General features: G+C 48.7%; 3 long non-coding RNA genes across 4 annotated transcripts in view; 1 reads left to right on the top strand and 2 right to left on the bottom strand.

Annotated features, from left to right (window-relative positions):
* LOC121044131 (uncharacterized) overlaps positions 1 to 2,028 on the bottom strand; it is a 73,636-nt gene extending 71,608 nt beyond the window's left edge. For both annotated transcript variants that reach the window (XR_005797149.1, XR_005797150.1), the window contains exon 1: positions 1,858 to 2,028. This is a non-coding gene — a long non-coding RNA (uncharacterized LOC121044131). The remainder of the gene's footprint in view (positions 1 to 1,857) is intronic.
* A 10,102-nt stretch (positions 2,029 to 12,130) lies between these two features.
* On the top strand, positions 12,131 to 17,566 carry LOC121044129 (uncharacterized). The gene is made up of 3 exons (XR_005797147.1): positions 12,131 to 12,231; positions 12,710 to 12,901; positions 17,163 to 17,566. It is a non-coding gene; the product is annotated as an uncharacterized LOC121044129 (long non-coding RNA).
* On the bottom strand, positions 13,666 to 20,300 carry LOC121044130 (uncharacterized). Its single transcript, XR_005797148.1, has 2 exons — positions 18,577 to 20,300; positions 13,666 to 14,823 (listed from the first exon to the last, which is right to left on the bottom strand). It is a non-coding gene; the product is annotated as an uncharacterized LOC121044130 (long non-coding RNA).
* Between the last annotated feature and the right edge of the window lie 2,277 nt (positions 20,301 to 22,577).

The following is a 22,577-nucleotide window of genomic DNA, read 5'->3' as shown; positions in this document are numbered from 1 at the left end:
GGGGGAGGGGCAGAGAGAGAGGGAGACACAGAATCGGAAACAGGCTCCAGGCTCCGAGCCATCAGCCCAGAGCCCGACGCGGGGCTCGAACTCACGGACCGCGAGATCGTGACCTGGCTGAAGTCGGACGCTTAACCGACGGCGCCACCCAGGCGCCCCGAATTTTGTTTTTTTAAAGGCAGGGCAGGTGTCTTCACTCAGGCTTGCGTTCATTCAGGTATTTGTCTTCATATTCATGTTGTCAGTCAACAGCACTTATTGAGCGCCAACTGCATGCCCAGGCCCCGCCCCAGGCCCAGGGATACAAAGATAAATACGATGCAGTCCCTGAAGCCAAGGCTCCCAGTCTAGTGACAAGTAAATAGATCACTAAACCTTAATGTGACAAGTGCAACAATACAGAGAGGCAGAGGGCCATGGGAGTTCAGAGGAAGAAGCATTTTTCCCTGCCTCAGGAGATCTAAGAATGCATCACGGAGGAGGAGGCTTTTTAACTGGGTTTTGAAGGATGAATAGGAGTTCTTTTGGCCAGAAAGGCACTGTAGTCATGAACACATAACCATCTTCATCGATGAAGCCTCAGCATTTCTGACACAGAAAATGCTCAGGAGGGGCTTCTGGGTGGCTCGGTCGGTAAAGCATCTGACTCTTGATTTTGACTTCGGTCATGATTTCACGGTTCGTGAGTTCAAGACCTATGGGCTCTGAGCTGAGTGTGGAGCCTGCTTGGGATTCTCTCTCTCTCTCGTGTCTCTCTCTCGTCTCTCTCTCTCTCTCTCTCTCTCTTTCTGTCTCCCTGCCCCTCCCCTGCTCTCGCACACAAGTGCTCTCTCTCAAAATAAATAAATAAATAAACATTAAAAAAAAAAAAAACGAAAATGCTCAGGAACTGCCACATCATAACCAGTGCAGACTCCGTGCTGGGACAGAGAAAGAGGGCACTATCCTCACTCCTGTGCCTCAAACTTGGAGATACTTTGGAATCCCTTGGGGGGTCTTAGAAAATACTGATGGTCCTTCCTCCCTTAGAGATCCTGACATTAATGGCCTGAGATGCTGCGGGTCATTGGAACTTGTAAAAGCTCTCCGCATGATGTCAACGTGCAGTCATGTTTGAGAACCCCTGCTTTAGACCAATGCTTCTCAAGCTTAAGGTGTAAATTCATCCAGGGGATCTTGTTAAAATGTAGTTTCAAGGGACACCTGGGTGGCTCAGTCCGTTAAATGTCCAACGGTTGGCTTCGGCTCAGGTCGTGATCTTACCATTAGTGACTTCAGTCCCCGCGTCGGGCTCTGTGCTGACCGCTCAGAGCCCGGAGCCCGCTTCGGATTCTGAGTCTCCCTCTCTCTCTGCCCCTCCCCCACTTGTGCTCTGTCTCCGTCTAAATAGACATTAAAAATAAACATGTCTAAATGAACATGAACATTTTTTTTTTCAAAAATAAATAAAATGCAGCTTCAGCTGGGACAGATCCGAGGTGGGGCCCGAGAGCCTACGCTATTTTATTTTGAGAGAGACAGAGAGAGCGTGAGGGGGGGAGAGGCAGAGAGGGAGACAGAGAACCCCAAGCAGGCTGCACACGGTCAGCGCAGAGAGCTCCACGCGGGGCTCGAACTCACCACACCGTGAGATCGCGACCTGAGCTAAAGCCAAGAGTCAGACGCTTAACAGGCTGAGCCACCCAGGCGCCCCGAGAGCCTACGTTTCCAACAAGCTCCTGGTAAGACAGAGACCGCTGGCGCGGGGACCACACTTGGAGTAGCAACTCTCTTGAGGCTGAATCCCCAAAGCGATTCGGCAGACCTCAGGGTCCTGCCTGCACCCCGGAGCGGCGGTTCTGCTCTCCCGGCACTGACCTTCGGCTCTGGATCGGGGGCGGTGCTGGGTATTGGTGCTTTAGGCGCTGGCACGGCGTACCTGTCCCCGCCAGCTGCCCGCGCGGCTGCACTCGAGTCAGAGGCACAGCCGAGGGGGCCCGGGCGGGCCAGCTGACATCCCAGTGCACGGGGTGGCGGCTGCTTTGGCAGGAGCTGCCTGCTGGGTAAACATTGTTCTGGGTTTTCTCTTTTTTTCTCTTCAAACAAGCCCTTCCCAGCGCCGGCCACATAACCCTAAACAATGCCCCTCTGTGCTGTTGACACAAAGGCACAAATGGTGTCATTCCAGCCCAGAGATAAAACTCTGATCCTCCCATAATGGGGGGCATTTCCTCTTGGAAAGAACACCAGCAGATCAGGAAATTCAACAAGCCCCGTCTAAACTCTGCCCTCCGGCTAGGCTCAGGTTTTTTTGTTGTTTTGGGTGGATTTCTGTCTCCCCAAAGCTCTGCTGGTTTCATGTGCCTCCGTCAGCAGGTATGTAAGCCCCAGACAATGGCCTCTTTCTGCGGACAATGGTCAGCGTGAGCAATGTCGCAGGAGGGCAGGGCTTGAGGAGGGACAATCAGCTTTCAGAATCCCGTGGCCGAGTGGGTGCTGCAGGGAGGGACCTGCTGTCACCAGGGCAGCTCTCCTCAAAGGCACCATTTATAGGACCCGCAGCCCCGGAAAAATGGATGCTTGGGCCGCGCGGAATTGGGGGGCCGCCCGCTCGCTGCAGGCTGACCCCCGTTCCCTGCCGTGTCGGCCTCCCCGGGGCGCCTGCAGCCCCCGCCTCTGCCGTGCAGACTCTGTTTAATGACAACACCGGCACCCCCAAAGTAGAGCGAGGCCTGCTGTCCCCCCGCACCGTGCCTCCTGCAGCACCCAGCCCGGGGCCTCCATTGGCCGGCTCTCCAGAAAAGAAAGGGCTTATTCATCCCCTAAGGTGGAAGCTCGCTTTCTCTGGGGGGAAATTGTGTAACCGTTTTGTAGTGGAATCCGCTGCAGTCCTCAAGGTCTTTCGGAAAAAGAAAAACAGATAAGGGGCGGAGGTTGGAGCTGGTGCCGGCGGTCTCCTCCTTAGATTTGCTCACTGCGGAACAATTTTTCTGACAGAGGCCAACAGGCCCGAACGTCCTATCAGCCAGGCCCTGGATTTCAAGGACCCTCTCGGCAACTGGAAAATTAAAAAGAAACTTTTTGGCAGACAGCCATGCCTGCAAGCATGCATTCGCTCCCCTAGCACAATGCCTAACACCCAGTAGGCGCTTAGCAAACATTTGTTGAATGGATGAAACGTTTTGTAATATTGGATTCTATCTCTCCGGCTTAAAACGCCTTCAGTAGCTCCCTATTGCCTACAGTATAAATTTCATTTTTCTTCACACGGTCGACAACTTGTCCCCTGGCCCCTCCGAGACCTCTCCAACCTCACCATCACCCCTGTGTTCCCCCATTTGTCCCCGACACACACACAAACGCATACACATGGTGCCCCCAGCTTCTTGCGGCAACACATTGTTGTAGACCCTAGGCCTTTGTCCCAGCTGTCCCTGGGTCCCAAAGCCCTTCTTCCCAAGCTTCTCCAGAGATCTGTTGGGCTCCTCCCCCGGCAAGACTCGCCTCTGGCACCTGCTCCTCCTCTTAAAAGCCATCATGGTGCTTCTGACTCCACAGCCTTGCTCTTGAACGTGACCCTATCGTGTCATATTTATCTCTCCTGACTACACGTGGACTCCTTGAGAGCAGGGACTGCGTCCGATTTAGCCCCATATGCCCCGTCAGGGCCCAGGGTCTGGTCCATCATCAGTTCTCAGTACCTGGGGGACCATCTAGTTCTGGTGTGCCCAGGACATTCCTCATTTTAGGACTGAAAGTCCCACGTCCCAGGAAACAACTGGGTCCTAGGCAAACCAGATGGTTGGCCTTCCTATTGATAAGTGAGTAGTGAGTGAATCGGTGTCCACGTTTCCATTCATCGATTCATTCATTCCACACTTGTGAGCTGGGTCCCCGCTTATCCAATTTCAGGGCATTCCCACAGCTAGGCAACCCCACATCTCTTCGAAACAACCCCACTAACCGGCATTGCAAAAGGATGAGTCTTTGCGGTTGAAAGAGCATGAAGTCCATTAGGCATCTTTCCGTGGCCCTTGGGGTCTTCTTTTTGGGCAAGCAGCCACCTTGTTTTTAACACACCTGTTGACATCTGCCTTACCTCCCTGAACGTGCCCCGGGGTCTCCCAGTCAGCTGCCCTCAGAAAGGGTGAGAGCTCTCTAGCCTTGCAGCCTCACAGATGAATTGCTATCCAAGGTTTTACAAGTCAGAAGATACATACGCACTGGGGTCCCCTTCCCAAAGCAGCCCCCAGCCCTGGGCCCTCGGGGCAGGAGCAATTGCAGCCAGGACCCATTTGTCTGCTCAGCCTCCCCCAGACCCTCAGACAGCCCAGACCCATCTGTTTCCCAGTTCGAGGCCAAATCAAGCTACGAAAGGATCAGGCTTCATTTGACCCGAGACCGCTGGGGCACCACCACCTCTGCCCTAGCTTGACCGGACCAGCCTTAATCCCCCTCCCTCCTTGGTGGGCTTTCAGGGGCACCATCTCCCCTGCATGGTGATTCCAGAGCTTCTGAGAAGTGTGACCCAACGGAAAGCCACAAAGACTGACACACCCGGTTTAATACCAGCTCAGCCATGTAGCTGGTAAGTTACAACTTCTCTTGTGCCGTCTCATTGGAACAGGGAGCTTCTTGCGTTTATTTGTTTGTTTATTATTCTTTAAAACTGTATTTATTTTTGAGAGAGAAAGAGAGAGAGCACAAGCAGGGGAGGGCCGGAGAGAGAGGGAGAGACAGAATCTGAAGCAGGCTCCAGGCTCGAGCTGTCAGCACAGAGCCCGACTCGGGGCCCGAACCCACAAACTGTGAGCTCTTGACCTGAGCTGCAGTCAGATGCTTAACCGACGAAGCCACCCAAGTGCCCCATAAACAGGGAAATTCTTCATGACCACTTTGTAACATCACTTAAAGATTATAGGAGAGGGGCACCCAGGTGGCTCAGTCGGTTAAGTGTCTGACTCTTGGTTTCAGCTCAGGTCATGATTTCACATTCATGAGCTCAAGCCCTGTGTCGGGCTCTGTGCTGGGTGTGGGGCCTCTTTGGGATTCTCTCTCTCTCCCTCTCCCTCTCTCTCTCTCTCAAAATAAATAAATAAACTTTAAAAAAAATATTGAAAAAAAAAGATTACACGAGATCGACAAGGCATCCAGATCGGGGTTTGGCACACAGTGGGTGCTTCGAAACGTACTTCTCGCACCTTCGATGCCAAGGGAATAAACAACCATTTGAGTGAATCCATTTGGCACCTTGGAGCCATGCCCATACTTTCTGGAAACTCCCTCTGCTGAATGAAGAAGAGACAGGGTCACTGGGCAAGGTCACCAAGTTCTGCCCCTTTTAAAGTGTCCTCTCCCCTAGCAGGACGACCCAAGTTGCAGAAGCTGTCCCTATCCAAGATGGACAAAAGTCGTAACTTTACGCTGGAACATTCCAAAAAATCTTTGGTTAACAGAAGACAAGAAAAATAAATATCAACAGATGGATTTCTTTTTAATTCTTGCCCTAAAAATTTATAATAGAAATGTTAACATTTCTTTTAATTAATTTTAAAATAATTAAAAATTATTTAAATTAATTAATTAAAAAATATTTACCATGAGGCAAATATGAGGCATCTCAATGCTAAGATTTGGAGGTCTCCCTTCAAAGAAACAATAGTTTAAAATCCTTCTCATTCCTCATGGAAAAAAAATTACTTCCTTTCATCCAAACCCAACTCCTTGATTCTCCAAAGGCCACGAGTTGTGGGCATGAGCACCTACCTTTTAAAATGCATGTATTGGGGCACCTGGGTGGCTCAGTCAGTTAAGCGTCCACCTTTGGCTCAGGTCATGATCTCACGGTTCATGAGTTCAAGCCCCGCCTCAGGCTCTGTGCTGACAGCTTGGAGCCTGGAGCCTGCTTCGGATTCTGTGTCTCCCTCCCTCTCTGCCCCTTCCTCGCTCTCACTCTGTCTCTCTATCAAAAATCAATAATCTAAAATTTTAAAAATAAAATAAAATAAAATGCATCATTTAACCAACCTGGGCTATTCACACTGCACACGCTGCCTTAGTACACTCCATTCACACAACCCCTTGCTCGCTTCTCAGTTTCTTCCCCTCCATATAATCTTAATGCCCCTATTTATTTCTTGCTTGTTTCTAGGAACACTTTGACTTTTTTATTAAGTCAAAATTAATAGCTTTGCACCCTAAGAATGAGCTACAAAACTGTGTTATTTTTGGAAAGTCCTTCTAAGGTTTGGTTTGGCTGGATTTGATTCGTTTTTTTTTTGTTTGTTTGTTTGTTTTTTTTTTCTCAACGGTAGCCCTGAATTAATGACTGTAGGGAATCTCTGTTAGAACATTGAAGGCTGCCTGGGCTCACACGTGTTTAAAAATGCTTTGTGTGTACGAGCACACACAGGCACAGGAAGGGTGAAGATCGTAGCTCAAGAATCATGCAGCAGACATAGCACAAGGGAGCTCTACATCAACAGCAGGTGCCTTCTATCGTCGTCTACGTTATTGCAAGTCAAGTTGGAGAAAAACTGGAAATTAATTGGAAGAGCCATAAAGACAACATCAGAAACATCACCTCGCTTGCTGTACTCATTTTTTTTCCCAATTCGTTTTTGGAAATACTTGCTTTTCTTTTGTGCTAATTTCCGAGTAATTGTCCACTTTGGAACTCTTACAAAATGGGTAGGTATTTGAGAACCATGATGACCTGTGACCTTTGACCCAAGGTGATCTTTACTGGGGGGATCCATGAAAGATTGATTTGAGCAGAGCTGAGTTAGACAAACAAGCCATTCAGGTACCTTTAAATCCGGAGGCAAATCAGGTAAAAATGTTAGCAACCTTTGTGGCCTGGAATTTCCGCCCCCATAGTCAGGAATTAGGACGATACTGCTCCTAGCCTCTGCAAGTATTGATGAAGATGTTTCTGGATCCTTCCCTTCAAATGGACCCCTAGAATAATCCGATGGAGCATACGAGGTCCCGTCAACAGGTAAGCAGGCTTCTTGACAAATAACCTTAAAAAAGAATAGAAAAGGGTGCCTTTTACATTATTTAGAGCAATAATTCTAAATGTTTCCATCACAGACATATTGAATCAAAGGAATATTCAATCCTTCTTCCAAAGAGTCCAAGTTTTAAGAAGACCTTTAATTAGCGTCAAAACGCGGGAAAATGGGAGTTTCTGACGGGGCCGAGTTCACAACCTGAGAGAAACTGCCCAGTGCTGTTCTCTAGTGAGGGGTCCTGCGTCAGGGCAGGACGGCAGCTACACGGGACAGCGGTTACAAGCATTTGTGGCTGGCCTTACTGCCACTCCAGAAACTTCAGTCGCTGTGGAATTGCCCAGGCTGGGAGCTACTGACCTTGACGCCTCATTCCCACCACCTCTGAGCCCGCTGACCAAGCTGAGGAGACAAAGTAGGTGGAGAGGGAGGGTTTCGGAGGCGACAGGCAGGCTGCACGTTCATTTTCTCTGAGGCGTATTTATGTTTAAAGGTAGGGGACAAAACCCAACTGGATCACATTAACGAAAATTTTAAAACAGAGAAGCATCAGGACACCTGGGTGGCTCAGTCAGCCAAGCACCCAAATCTTGGTTTCAGCTCTGGTCATGATGTCACGGTTTGTGGGGTTGAGCCCCGTGACAGGCTCTGTGCCACTAACACGCAGCCCGTTTGGGATTCTCTCTCTCTCTCCCTCTCTCTTCTCAAAACAGATAAACTTAAAAAACAAAACAAAACAGAAATGCATCGATACTAATGCGATGTCCTACATTATTCACATGCACACCCTCTATGGATTCCTTATTTGCAAATTTCCCTACTCACTAAAATGCATCTGTAACCTCAAAACCGATGCTCAAAGAACTTTCATGGTCATTCACTGACATGCACAAAGTGACGAGTTTGAGTGACCCCACATCCGGGTTCCCAGCCAAGGCAAACCACAGAGAGTCTCTGCCTTCTTGTTTCAGCTCCATACTGTAAACAAATGGCCTCTTGCCAATCTATTTAGCGCAATGGTTTTTGTATTTGTGTGCTTCCTGTTGGTGATTTCACTGTTTAAAATAGCCCCCCGCCATAATGCTGCAAGTGTTCTCAAGAGCCAGGAAGCTGTGATGTGTCTTATAAGAAAAAGTACATGTGTTAGAAAAGCTTCATTAGGGCAGGGGCCATAGCACTGTTGGCCATGAGTTCTATGTTGATGAATCAACAATAGATATCAAATAAAGTGTCTTTAAACAGAAACACACATAAAATAAGAATAGGAATTCGTCAGTTGACAAAAATGCTATAAACAGAAGCTCACAGGAACCTAACCATGTATTTCTCCTAAGAACAATGGTCCTGTTCACTGAGTCAGTGTTTGAAGTGACTTTGTAGAACACTGCCATGAATATTGAGGACCAATTGTACTTAAAATTTCATTTCCTGGGGCACCTGGGTTGGCTCAGTCGGTTAAGCATCCGACTCTTGGTATCAGCTCAGGTCATGATCTCACGGCTCATGAGTTTGAGCCCCACATTGGGCTCCTCGCTGATAGCACAGAGTTGCTTGGGATTCCCTCTCTCCCTCTCTCTCTGCCCCACCTCCATGCTTGCTCTCTCTCTCTCTCGAAATAAATAAAAAAACTTTACAACGTTTATTTATTTTTGGGACAGAGAGAGACAGAGCATGAACGGGGGAGGGGCAGAGAGAGAGGGAGACACAGAATCGGAAACAGGCTCCAGACTCCGAGCCATCAGCCCAGAGCCTGACGCGGGGCTCGAACTCACGGACCGCGAGATCGTGACCTGGCTGAAGTCGGACGCCCAACCGACTGCGCCACCCAGGCGCCCCAATAAAAAAACTTTAAAAACTTCTCCTTTCCTGCTTGCTTCAGTTACTATTATAACAAAAATACTTGGCAACATGATCCTATAACAAGGCTTCTTTGTGTGAATAAACCATCTACTTAACCATTCCTTTATTGTTGGGCCTTGGGTTGTTTCCGATATTTCAACCTTATAGACAAAGCTGCAGACAGTATATGGTGTAGGCATTCCACAGGGACACTTATCCATCTTATCCTTGTCGGCATCCCCAGCACAAACCTCAGGGCTTGACATAGAGTTCATCTCAAATAAATGTTTGTTGAGTGAATGAATAATGTCAGGTTGAACAATGATGGTTAAAGACCATCAGTTCAAGATGGAAGTCTTAGCAGGTGCTCAATACATGCCTGTTGCCTGACATATTAACATCTGTTGATCACCCTGTATGTGTTTGTAGCTAACACCAGGCCTGGATTCTTACCCTCATCCTCCTGTTTAATCCATGCCACCTTCTGAGTTAAGTTTGATTAGCCCCATTGTATGTAGAGCCACACAGCTAAGTGGAGCCACCATCATGCTTCTAGCCCAGGTCTCAGTGACTCCCAATCCTCTGCTCTTTCTGCTTCACCACGCTGAAGACCTCGGTGTGTGCTGAGCTATGTGGGCACAGGTCTAGAGCCACGGGATCAGGGCGAGTGGATCAGTCAACCCTCTACAGGGCCCGCGGGACATCCAATGCCTGAGGCTCTGCCTTCTCCCCACTCCTTATAATTCTGCCACCTGAAGTCCTCCTTTCTCCCATAACCACACAGGCTGGACGTGGTGGGTGGCTGTCGCCATGCATCACTCCTGGGCCTTGCCCTCACAGAGGTACTTGGTGGGCACTCAGCCTTCAATGCTGGGGCCCATGTAAACTGAAACTCATACCTGACTTGCCCGTGCTGTGGGAATGGATGTGATGAGGCAAGCAAGGCAGAGCCTATTGGATTCCAGAAGCTTTTCAAGGTTGAGGTTTTGAACTCCTCTTTTGATTTGAGTGGGTCGGAGTTGGGAGTGGGATGGGGGCAATGTTGGGGCATTCCTTGATATTTATAAAAGATGAGGCAGAGATGGAAATAAGCTTTGTCCATTTGATCTGCATTTCAAAAATAGAGGGATCGCCTCAACTGGTAACTCCCCAGCCAGGGAAGGATGATGGGTATTAGGCATGAACCTTAAGGTTGGTAATTGTTAATAGAGTAACTCAGATATGGTGGCGAGTCCCAGGGCAGGGGTCAGAGGACTCTTGCAACTTCGGAGGCTCACCAGTTGATCCGTCAGTAACCTTTCCCATTTTACAAAACAGCTACACGCCATTCTGTTCTCTGTTTCACGAGGCTGTCAGGAAGGAAAAGACAAGATGGTGTTCCCTGTTCTGAGAATGTCTGTGCCTCTTAGCTGTTGGGGGCACTCCCACTCATCTGACTCGCAAGACCCAAGGCGAATGTTTTCCTTCTCTGAAGACTTCTTTGGTGGAACTCTCCCAAAGTAGCCACAACATCCCCTTTGTCATATAGCGCCCCACGTAGACTCATTGTACGCAACAAGCTGCCCTGAAAACACGGGCTTATTGTGTCTGTCTCTCCTGGAGGTAGAGACCATACCTAATCCACTGTCAGTCCCCAGCAACGTCTGCCACGTAGAAGGTGTTCTGCAAGCACTGAACGAATGAGTGGGAAAAGGCAGAGATCAGCATCTTCTTAAGAAGTTGCAGTATCTTTCTGCACGTTTCTTTAAGTGCCCTCAAAATCCACAGTGCTGTCTTGAAGCGTGGAGTCTTTGAAGGGGATGTCAATGCTAGTTTCTCCTACCATGCAGGAACCCTTTTTCAGCATCCCAGGAGAAGTAGTTGTTCCATATCTCCCCCGGACATCCCCAATGATTGTAAGCAGGGGGAATTATTCGTGAACCCTGCCTTTCTGTGGGTACTCTGACTTCTTCATTACCAAGGGCCCTGAGGTTCTGGAAGACGGGGAAACAATCACAGTTATAACAATCATGCTTTGTTGACGGAAACGTTCATTATACAGCTAACAGTGAGTACTGAGGTACCATGTACTCTTCTTGGTGCTTAATTCACTGAATCTTCATTCTACCCTCCACCAACCCTACAGAATGGTATGATTGTTATCTTCACTTCATAGACAGGAAATTTGAGGCCCAGAGAGGTAAAAAAAAAAAAAATAATAACTTGCCGAAGGCCACACAGTAAACTGCAGAGCTAGGGTCAGAACCCAGGTGATCTAGCTCTAGAACCCATACTCTAACTACCGACCTCTGCTTCTCCATAGAAGTGAGTGAACGATGTTTAGGGTGCACGGTGCACTTGGCATTACATCGGCCCTTTTCCATATATGAACTCTGTCATCACTGGGGACAATCCTGTGACTCAGACAAGCGAGTGTCCCCATGGAACAGGTAAAGCAACATTCCAGCCCCGACCCCCTATGATAAGTGTCACGCGTCCCGTAGGTTGGCTAGGACCACCCCACGAACATTGCCTTGGATAGAAGGAGACAGTGTCTCAGAAAACACTTCTTCCTGGCTACACAGAAATGTAGTTTCTATGAATTCATTTTGGACCTGTCAACATATACCGGGAACGTCCAAGGAGTCTCTTTTCTGCTCTTAGCCTCAGTTTTCTCATTTATGAAATTTGGAGACCAGACCAGGGCTCTAAGACCCTGTCCTACCCTGGCATCGGGCTCTGCTGCCCTGAGGTCTATGTGAGAAGAGAAGGGCAGGGGGAGATGGAGGGGAGGGAGGAGGTGGGTGGAGTTGGCAGTTACTGGAGAGGCAGCAGAGCCCCCAGGTCTTAGAAATGGGCAGAGGAGAAGAATCTACAAAGAGCGGTAAAAGCAAAAAGGGGAGAGAGATCCCACAATCTCCTGGCAACACCCTCAAGATTCTGTTCCCTACCCCCATTCAGTCTAGAACACACCCTTCCCACACCTTCTGATAGAAACTGGGCTAGGGGACGCCTGGGTGGCTCAGTCGGATGAGCATCCAACTCTTGGTTATGGCTCAGGTCATGATCTCACTGCTCAAGAGTTTGAATCCCACCTCAGGCTCTGCACTGACAGCGTGGAGCCTGCTTGGGATTCTCTCTCTCTCCCTCTCTCTCCCCGTCCCCGATTGGTGCTGTTTCTCTCTCTCCCTCTCAAAATAAATAAATACACTGTACCCAAAAAAAGCTTTTTATAAAAAAAAAAAAAAAAAAAAAAAAAAAAAAAAAAAAGACAATCTCCTGGTGATTCCCTCAAGGTTCTGTTCTCTACCCCCCTTCGGTGCAGATCACCGCCTTCCCAGACCTTCTAATCGAAGCTGGGCCAGCCCTGTTTCCAGGCAGCGGGGGGAGCCAGCGGCAGGCATATCTCAACACTCCTCAAGTGAGCAGCTCCTCCCAGCCTCCCCACCAGACCCCCTGCCCCATGGTCCTCCTTTTGCCAGCTGCCCTCAGAAGACAGAAGTCACCCCAGGGGACACCAGGTGGGTGGGGTGGCCCTGAGGTTAGCTGAGGTTTAACACCCGCCTGGAGGGCAGGTGCGCCAGGCTGCTCTCCGACCAAGCACCTTCCCTGCGTGGGAAGGGCCCCTCAGCTTTCCACGGCCCCAGACAATGCTGAGAAGCCCACTTTTTGCGAGTCGCTCAAGGTTTGGGACCCTCCTCCGCAGCTCACATTCAAACCACACCGTGCACACCCTGTGCAGTGCGCTGGGCGGCAGGAGACATCCGGCCACACAGCTGAGAGCCCCTACCCTGTGCACCCTCTCTGAAGAGGGAGAAAAGAGGCGCTAAGACCTGGGCCCCCTCCCTCTCTGCTCATCCCTCCCAACAGGGTGAGGAGGGAGGAGAATTAGCTTTCAGCCCTCCTCTGGGCCAGCCTGGACGGCTGGTGTCATCGTCTGCATTCCCCGGGGTGTTCGTCGGGGTGACACTGAACGCTCAAGGTCAGGGTCTGGCCTGCCTCCCGTACTCAGCACTGAGGCCCCCCCCACCCGTGGGTTTGATTTTGACGAGACGAGGCGGCAAATGGGAAAACATCGCGCTCTTCCTCAGGTGGGTCTTGAAGTAGAAACTTGGGACAAGGGTGTTCGAAACCAGAGGCCAGGGGGCTGAGCCGGGCCCCGCAAGCCAACCTGAGCAGCCATAAGGCTGAGACTTGAACCTCCATCGGCCCACTCCCGCGTCTGTGACTCGGCTGGCCCAACCCAGAGGGAGACGATGTGTGAACCCCACCGCTGCTAACTCACCATCGGGACGAATGGCGGCGGCCCTAACTTACCCCCTCCCCGACTCCAGCACTGGCCACGGGGAGGGTACAGGCGTCCAGTGCATACCATGCTCCCAACGCCTTAGGAGAGGGACCCACATAACCCATCACCCAACCGAAAAAGAGAGGCTTCCAGCTCCAGCCCCCCCCCCCACTCCACCCCTCAGGGCCTCAATCTGCTCGGCTACAAAATAGGGGTAAGAATAGCCCTTTCAATGAAATGACTATAAAGCCCGGGAAGTGCACCCCCGTTTACAAAGGTGGGTGCTGAGCACCCCCATTGAGAGAGAGGAGAAGCCAACCAGAAACTGTTTCACAGCTAAAACGGCTCCTGGAGGAGACAGGGCCCGGGGGCTGGGCGGAGGGTATTATCGGGGCCCAGGTGAGTTCACGGGGGTGATGCTGCTCAGCTGGGGCAGGAGGGGAAGCGGGGGGCTGGGAGCTCCGGCTCTCAGAGTCACCAATTGTCTGTCGCCCTGCTCCCTCACGCATGTGGCAGGCAGAGATAAATTAACGGCAATCAACAATAAGACTTCAACTTTCTAATGAACTTGGTGGAGTGCGCCTTCTATTTTTAACTGGCCCAATTTCTCGGTCACATCACATGACTCCTATTGTCTTGGCTGAGAATTATGAGAAATGGAGAGAGAGAGAGAGAGAGAGAGGGAGGAGAAAGTGAAACTGGGCCATATTTTTTAGTTCAGCAAGGTGACAAACTCTCTTAGTTGCATGTGTATTTTCTCTTTCATTTGCAATTTGCTAAGTAGCTTTAGAGAAAAACAGTGACTTCTTCTTCTACAGTGCTCTATTTAAGGAAACAAAGAGCTAGAAAATGACCTGATTGGGGTCACATAGAAAGTTCTGAACTAAATAAGAAGTTGCTTTGGAGACTGTGTCGGTGATTTAGCTCCATTTAACCTCAGGGGTCTCGGAAGCTTTTTGGGTTTGGAGATGGGGTGGGCTTAGCTCACATTTTTACCATTCGTGTAATATTTCCCGTCATATTGGGCAGCGCCCTGGTGTAGTGGCAAGAATATTGGCTTAAGCTTGGAATGAAACTATTCTCTGCCTTTCTTGACCAGCGTGGGCTGACATGGGAAACTCTGGTGGCATAGATGCGTTCCCTGCGTATTGTCATTCCCTCGATCTCCACGAATGACTCTCCAGGGCAAGTGTCGATATCTTGAAGACAACCTGCAACTCATAGCTCCAGCATCCCTGAGGCTGAAGGGAGGAGATCTCGTTGTTTCTCATCTGTTACCCAGGAAAGAGAACCAAAGTGGTTCCTTAAAATTCATCGGTTTCAACAAGTTAGCTTAACTACACAGATTCTGAATTACTCAACTTCGGAGTCGCCTAAACATTTGAAATCTGAATGCCCTTGTTAGGAAGTTGGAAATCTTAAGAAGCTGCCCCTTTGGCATTATCAGTAGGGCCCTAATTCTGGACCTTCTGTGTTTAAGCCCACGATTCCCGAACTGTGGGTTGAGGTACCCCGAGGCCCACAGCAAACTCAGGGAAGCACTGAAGAGTATTTTGTATCTTGGAGCAGTTCCTGACATCCGTTAGACATCACACAAACCACGTGCTTTGTGGTCGTTCCTTCCTGCAACAGTAGATTGTGCTACATTCCTTTCAACGACATCTTATCCTCGCAAAGCGGGGTTTGGGGGTTCAGCGATAACGGGCAGATGAAGTGTGAAAGTCACTGTGAGACAGGAAACGAAGATGTTAGTGTCCAATCAGATGCCAGGATCAGAGAAGCTGCATGGCACCCAAAAGGCTCACATGCCGTTCGCTGTATTTATTCAAGAATGAGATAAAAATGGTTCTTTTACTTTCAATTTATGGGTATGATTATTTCAGGTGGGTACTAATTTGTTAGGAGATAAATGATTATTAAGTTATCGGCTAGAACTACTTAATAAACAGAACTGTTAGGTATTTCTTTTGGTCTACGGGCACCATGAGCCAAAATGGTTTGGGAAACCCAAGAGCTAGCTTACAACTCCGGAGGTGGCCTTTCAGCTTCTTACTTATAAAGGTCTCTTCAAGTGCAATGGAAACTATTATAAATATTGTGGCAAGTTGTATTTGCCCCCCAAAAGCCCCCAGCAATATTTCTAGTCCCATTCTGTTTTCTAGAAACTTGCCTCTCCTCTCATTATAAGGTTGAGCTTAATTTCCCTTCTCTTTTGAACAAGAGTCAAGTTTTTTATAATTATCTTTTTAATGTTTATTTATTTTTGAGAGAGAGACAGAGACAGAGCATGGGAGACAGAGCATGAGTGGGAGAGGAGCAGAGACACAGAATCTGAAGCAGGCTCCAGGCTCTGAGCTGTCAGCAAAGAGCCCAATGCAAGGCTGAGACTCACAAACCATGAGCTCATGACCCGAGCCAAAGTCAGACACTTAACTGCCTGAGCCACGCAGGCACCCCTGAACATGAGTCAGGTTTAATGACTCCTTTCTAATGAAAGCTACTGAATACAATGTGCAGAAGCCATGCTGGGTGACTCTTAAGGCCAGGTTGAAAAGATGATGAGGCTTCAGCCTGCCTTTCTCTTCGGATGCCCGCCCTGGGAACCCAGCCACCATGCTGTGAGGGAGCCCAAGCAGCCCATGTGGAGAGGAACTGAGACCCCCCTCAGCCAGCATCAGCCGCCCCTACTTATCCAAATCTTGACCAAACAAGCCTTCAGATGATTATAGCCCCAAGCTTGGAGTCTGGCAGCTAAGGCTCCAAACACTATGAAGCAAAAATAAGCCATCCTCTCTGTGCCCTATTAGAATTCCTGACCCAGAGATCAGTGAGCATAATAAATGGTTGTGTTAAGCCTCTGAAATTTGGGGTACTTTGTCACGCAGCATTAGATAACCCAAGCGAGTATGATGGACACGTATGAGATGCCTATCCAGCCCAGGAACTACTAGCTTCCCCAGCTCTTCTCTGGAATTCTCTCCTTATACACTCACCCCATCCATATAACCACAGAGAGGACACCCCCCCACACACACACCTTACTTGCACCAGGTAACTCCACCCCTCTGGCCAAGAGGATTGGACCAGGAGTAACAACCTGACCAAACAAAGTCAATCCCAGTCTTGTCTCAGGAATTTGGAACTGAGAGGGAGATTGGTGCTTCTGTTGTCACTGGTTCCCTTGACGTGTAACTTCAGGAGTTTCGGGGCAGCCATCTTGGACGCCACATAGACTGGCAAGCAGAGACAGAAGAAGAAACAGACACACAGGGCAAAGCAGAGGTAAGAGGGAGAAAGTGTGCTGCCCCAGGTCTCGGAAGGACTTGCAGTTCTGGACTCCAGTTCTTCCTGAGGCTCCAGAGAGCAACCTCCAAGCCATTTCTTTAAAATAAATTCCCCGTGTTTTGCTTACATTTGCTAGGATTTGTTTCTGCAGCCTCAGGGTATTTTTCACATCTACCCAGCACTTTACAGCCCACTGAGGCTCTTTATCTGCATAATCTCATACAATCCTGACCAGAACTCTGTAAGAAGTATATGTTACCCCCCCCCCCCCCTCATCGAGAAGAAGAAACAGAGGTCCAGAGGAAGCTACGGGGGTAAGGCTCACAGGTGGAAACAGACATTAAACCAGAACTACAACCTGTCTTCTGTCTCCAAATGCCAAGCTGTGTTTGGGGGATATTTCTTCCTCCTGCTCTGTAGAAGTGGGGAGGTGACATCTGGTTTGTCTCCAAAACCAACCATATGTCCACAGTGTTTTCCTGCTGCTTCACAAGACTCAGGGATGCCCAGCATTCAGGCCAGTCCTTGGGAAACCAGACCCTCAGCCAAGGATACAGGGTGCCCAGCGCCCAGTGCCCGGCACCCAGAGAGCTCAGTACACAAAAGGAGCCCAGTGGGCACTGTAGATGCTCCAGACAAGCGACTCCTCCAGTCTGAAGTGGCCGGAGACGCTGCTCAAAGGAAATGGCATGGGAAGTTCAGGAGCACTTGGATACGTCCAAGGTGAGGGTGAGGGGGGGGAGGGAGATCATACTCCAAAATTGCCTTTTTCTTTCCAGGACCTTCTCAGGTTCTTCAGTAACAAGAAACCTGAACCTTTGAATCCTCAAGGCCTTCAACTCTCCCTGAGAAAGTCTGCTGAAGAAAGCATCTAGTCCAGCCTCCAACCGATGAATGAGACCCCTCTGCCGAATCCAAGCAACGCTCTAATCTCCTGCTGTCAAACAAGGGACGGGGCCACGGGGGGTGGGAAGCACATGAGCAGAGAACGACCTGGGTTCAAGCCCTGATTCTGCCACATATTCCTGCTGGTCCCTACATAAGTCGCTTAAGATGTCTCAACCTCAATTTCCTCATCTCTCCCCTTCAACTGAGATGTTGTTTGTTCAACCCAGAAAAAAGGTAGGTGAAGTGTCTGACATCCGTCATAGTAAACGCTCAGCAAAGTCTAACATTTAAATGACCTCGTCTGACAGCCCATCCAATCTTTGTTTGGTCCTTATTGTTAGAAATGCTTTCTTCTATGTGGATGAGCTAAGCTCTGCCTGCCCGGAATGCCCACCGCTGACCCTGCCTCTGCCTCCAGAGCCCTCCGAAGGACAGCCTTCAAGCCCCCAACCTTCCTGCACACACCACTGCTTCCTGCCTCCACCCTCAGACCGGTCCCTTCCCTGGTCCCCACAGTCAGACTGTGGAAGCTGCAGACTGCCTGTGTGTTCCTGGGGGAGCCTGCGCACATTGAAAGCCTTGTTTGCATGGAAACTTCCTCACTGAGTCGGGTCAGCAGCTTCTGTCAACACAGCCCTCAGATAAGATGCTGTAACTCAGAATGTTTGGCTCAATAGACATCTGCTACGCCCGAATCATACGTCCCGTGCTAGCGGCCTCCAAAAGGCAATTTCAGATTCCCCCGTCCTTCTCCCCCCTTCTCTCCCATGCCCGGCCTCCCCACTGCACAAATAGAAGCCAAAGGGAAAGGTCCAATTATTCCATGGAGATTTAGCTACCGTATTGACAAAACTCAGCGTTAATTCCCAGAAAGCATTCAAGCCCCGGGGTGGGGGCAGGGTGGGGGCAGGGAGAGCCCGCTGGATAACTGGGTGAGAGTCATAGCCGCTTTTCAGCCGAATCTGACCTAGTTTAATGAAATCAGGTCATCTGTGAGCTCTTCATTACCCTCAGACTAAACAGGACCCAACAGAGCAGCCAATGTCCCTGGCCTTTCTGATTTCTGCTCATTCGCATTATGACATTTTGATGTTGGGTCTTAATGCGTGTTGACTTAGTGGCTGGGCCCCTGCAAAGGTAGTAAACAGGCAGGAAAGTAAACAAGAGGGCTGATGTTAAAAGCACACACACACAAAGGCAGTGTACATACCCCAGGTCCCCAGCCTGCATCCTCAGGGAAGCCAGCAGACAAAAGGCGTCACGAGTGTCTGTGACTATTATCGCTGATGGACGGACGGGACTCACCTATTATCCTGCCGGCTCTTTAGCTGGAACTCGCGGCTTCAGCAGATCTTCGGGGCAGGGGGTGGGCTGGGAGGGAAATGAAATTGTCAGTCTAGGGATGGTAGATTGGATTCAAGGGCAAATTGCCCTCTGGCAACACCTGCAGAGGACAGGGACAGTCACTCTTCTTGAGACTGTCCTGTGGGCTGGTGATGGCTTTATTTCATCTGCTGTCCCGATCTACGTTTTCCGGAAACCGAAGCCTGTGGCCTGGGAGTCTGCAAAGGAACCGTCTTCTCTCGGTGGATGCTTATTAATGGGATGACTATTTACGGAAGTAAATGCTATGTGTGACTTCCCGGTCCCTATCAGAATCGTCACAGCCTGTCAACCTCAGAAAGGGCAGGATGCTCCATCCCTGATACGCACAGCAAGCGCTTCAGTACAGAGGTGGCCCAAGGACTGAGGGTTCGGGGTGTGGTCACAGTTTTAACTGAAGATGAACTTAACGGGCACAGACTGGCTCAGGCGGACGGCCAAGGGAGGCAGGAGGGAATTCGCGCACACACTGGCTATTCTCTGGAGTCCGTAGTAGTCCGGGGTGGGGTTGAGAGTCTCACATGGTGATGAATTTGGTCTGGGTTCTGGCTGTTGCCTGTTGAGCAATGGCTCCCGGTGGGAAAACGCCGTCCCCTCACCCTCCCTTCCCGAAGGCTCCTTGCCTTCGGGGAAACACTCCTCTGTCAGTTACCTCATTGACGTGCCCAGCCCCTGTGGAGAGAGGCCTGAGGGCTCACAGTGCAGCCTGGAAGAAGTGAAATACTGTGACCTAAGGGTGACCTGAGCAAGGAGTGTCACTTGTCTGGCTTTTAGTTTTTCCATGTGCTTCCCCACAACATTTCTAAGGCTCTTCTATGAAGTTCGTTCTGATTCTACAGAGTCCTAAAACCATTCTCTGCCTCGGTTCCCCGGGCCCCCATACTCCTTTTCAGAGCAGGTGTGCCCTGGAGAAGCCATCTCTGTGGTCTTTTGGGCTCCACCACTGGCCTCGGCTGCCTTAATGCCAGGCTCGGACGCTGACCTGCTCCCTCCCAGGGCCACCACTTGAGAGTAGTGCTTGCCCTGGGTCTATTGTTTCCTTTGGCGATTGGTAGACACAGTTGGCCGCAGAAGAAAACCAGTTTCTTTCCCAAAAGCAAGGGATTAAAAGCTGGTCCACTCCATGACTCTACAGAGCCGAAGGGATGGAAGGCGTTGGGTCTGCCCCTGTGCCTGGCCTGACAACCAGAGTTAGACTGTCCAGAGAAGCACGATCCTGCCGTCAGAATGACGGCTGAGATTCTGGCTTTAACCCCTCTGTACTATCTAATGGGGAAAATGGCAGGATCGGGTTTCCTGTTTTATTGGCATTCGATAATATATATTCAGTGACCATGTCTGCAGTGAGGCAATTGGTTTAAAAGGGGGTTATAAGGATTGACTTGTATTTAAGTGCTTAGAATTCCAGAATGGTAATTATCTCGATGTGCATCCTAATTTATAGGAACTCCGAAGAGCTCAACAGCATATAAATTTGAGCCTGTCTAAATGAGTCTCTGAAAGAACATCTATAATCAGAGAGGCAGAAAAAACACTTTGCCCAAAGAAAGGCTAGAGAAGTTTAGTCCAGTGGTTCTCAAACATTTAACCACAGAATCTTGTGGTTGAGATAAAAGCTTCCATGAAAACCAAATACATAAAACAGACCCAAGGGGTCTGCTCAGGTAGAAGCAGAGGAAGGGCCCAGAGCCCTGCCTCCTTTTCCCTCTTTCAGCCCCTTCCCCAGGCCATCAAGGCTCAAGGCACCCATGGAACGTCTGGGGCTCTGACGAATGCGTTGAGAAGCAACGACCTACTACAAGCTCCTCAGTTTATAGATGAGGACCCCTAGGTCTAGAAAGATGAAACGAATTGTCAAAATCGGACTGCAAGTCAGAGACAGGAGAGGAAGTAGATTTCCGGGACTGCGAGCAATGCTCACTCACCATTACGTTAAGTGCCCACTTTTCAATGCTGCCCCAACCAATCTTCATTATTTACTTGCATTCAGGAGTTAACTTTAAAAGTGTCTTTTTCAGAGACGCCTGGGTGTCTCAGTTGGTGGAGTGTCCGACTTCAGCTCAGGTCATGATCTCGTGGTTCATGAGTTCAAGCCCCATGTCAGACCGTGCTGACAGCTCAGGACTCGGAGCTGGCTTCAAATTCTGTGTCTCCCTCTGCTGCTCGCCCACTCACGCTCTGTCTCTTTCTCTCTCTCTCTCTCTCTCTCTCAAAAATCAATAAACATTAAAAAAATGAAAGCGCCTTTTCCAGAACTGAAACAAAGTTTTATCAATAAGATGAATAGGCATAACAATGCTGGTGGAGGAAAGGCAGCTGACCCAGAATCAGCAAGTGGTGGTACATTACCTTAGATAAGTCTTTTTCTTTCTGGAAACTATTCTTTTCATCTGGAGACGCTAAACTCAGTGACTTCGAAGCTCATACAGACTTTAAGGCTAAATAGCATGGATTTAGATCTTCAAGGTCATCTCTTCTTTATTCTCCTATAAATGATTCCTTTGAATTAGATGACATAGCTAAAGTAGAAAACTCAATAGAAAGATCAGAAAACACAATTATGGAATCTTTGAACTGTTTTGTTGTGTGTGTGTGTGTGTATATATATATATATATATATATACATGGATGTGTATATGAAAATATGGGAAATGAAATATATAGCCAATGAAATGTGAGTATATATCCAAAAGAATTGGAAAATAAGACATAAAAGATGAAATGTTGGGATCAACCCACCATATTCAACATCTGACTAATGCTATTTACAGAAAGAAAAAACAGGAGAAAATTATTACAGACATAATTATTTTATTTATTTACTTATTTATTATTTATTTATTTATTTATTTATTTTAATGTTTATTTATCTTTGAGACAGAGAGAGAGCACAAGTAGGAGAGGGGCAGAGAGAGAGAGGGAGACACAGAATCCGAAGCAGGCTCCAGGCTCTGAACTGTCAGCACAGAGCCCAATGCAGGGCTCGAACACACGAACCGTGAGATCATGACCTAAGCTGAAGTTGGACACTCAACCAACTGAGCCACCAAGGTGCCCCAGATGTAATTATTTTAAAGAAAAATTCCTAGAAGGGAAGGGCATGATGAGCTCCAGGATCAAAAGTATACAAGAAAAAAAAAAAAAAAAAGATGAATCTTCAGTGTAAAGTTTCAAAATACTGAGATAAGGAAAGATCTTAAAACTTCCACTAGCTAAATAGGAAAAAAAAAAAAGCTTCCAGGGAAGAACATTAAATTCTATCCAAAGATTGGGGATGAGAATGGCATCAGACTTCTCAATAGCAATATAAAATATTAGAAAACAAACAATGCTTTCAGGGGCACCTGGGTGGCTTAGTCAGTTAAGCGTCCGACTTTGGCTCAGGTCATGATCTCGCAGCTCCTGAGTTCCAGCCCTTCTTCGGGCTCTGTGTTGACAGATTGGAGCCTGGAGCCTGCTTCACATTCTGTGCGTCCCTCTCTCTCTCTGCTCCGTCCCACTAGCCCTCTGTCTCTCAAAAATACATGTTAAAAAATTTTTTAAAAACAGAAAGAATGCTTTCATATTTCTGAGAGAAAGTGATTTTCAACATAGATCTCTATACCCAGCCAAACTAGCTAAATAATGTAATGATCGAATACAGACAATTTTTGTTACACAAGAATTCAAAAATTTTACATCCCATACACCATTTCCTAGAAAGCTGGCATGGGTTATGCCACATCAAAACAGGGGATTAAACAACAGAACAGATCGGTAGATAGATAATGAGAGAGAGAGAGAGAAAGTGAGAGAAAGGTGAGTGATCAGCTGAACAAATGAATAGGAGCAGATCAGCCAACACAGAAAGGCAGCAATGATAAGTCACACATCGCAGGCAAAATAGGCTAGGGTGTGCTGGGGCTTACAACTACACAGTTTTA

This window comes from Herpailurus yagouaroundi, unplaced genomic scaffold (assembly GCF_014898765.1).
Source record: "Herpailurus yagouaroundi ecotype Mexico unplaced genomic scaffold, PumYag 188, whole genome shotgun sequence".
Taxonomy (NCBI): Eukaryota; Metazoa; Chordata; class Mammalia; order Carnivora; family Felidae; genus Herpailurus; species Herpailurus yagouaroundi.
This window is presented reverse-complemented; position numbering and strand designations above follow the sequence as displayed.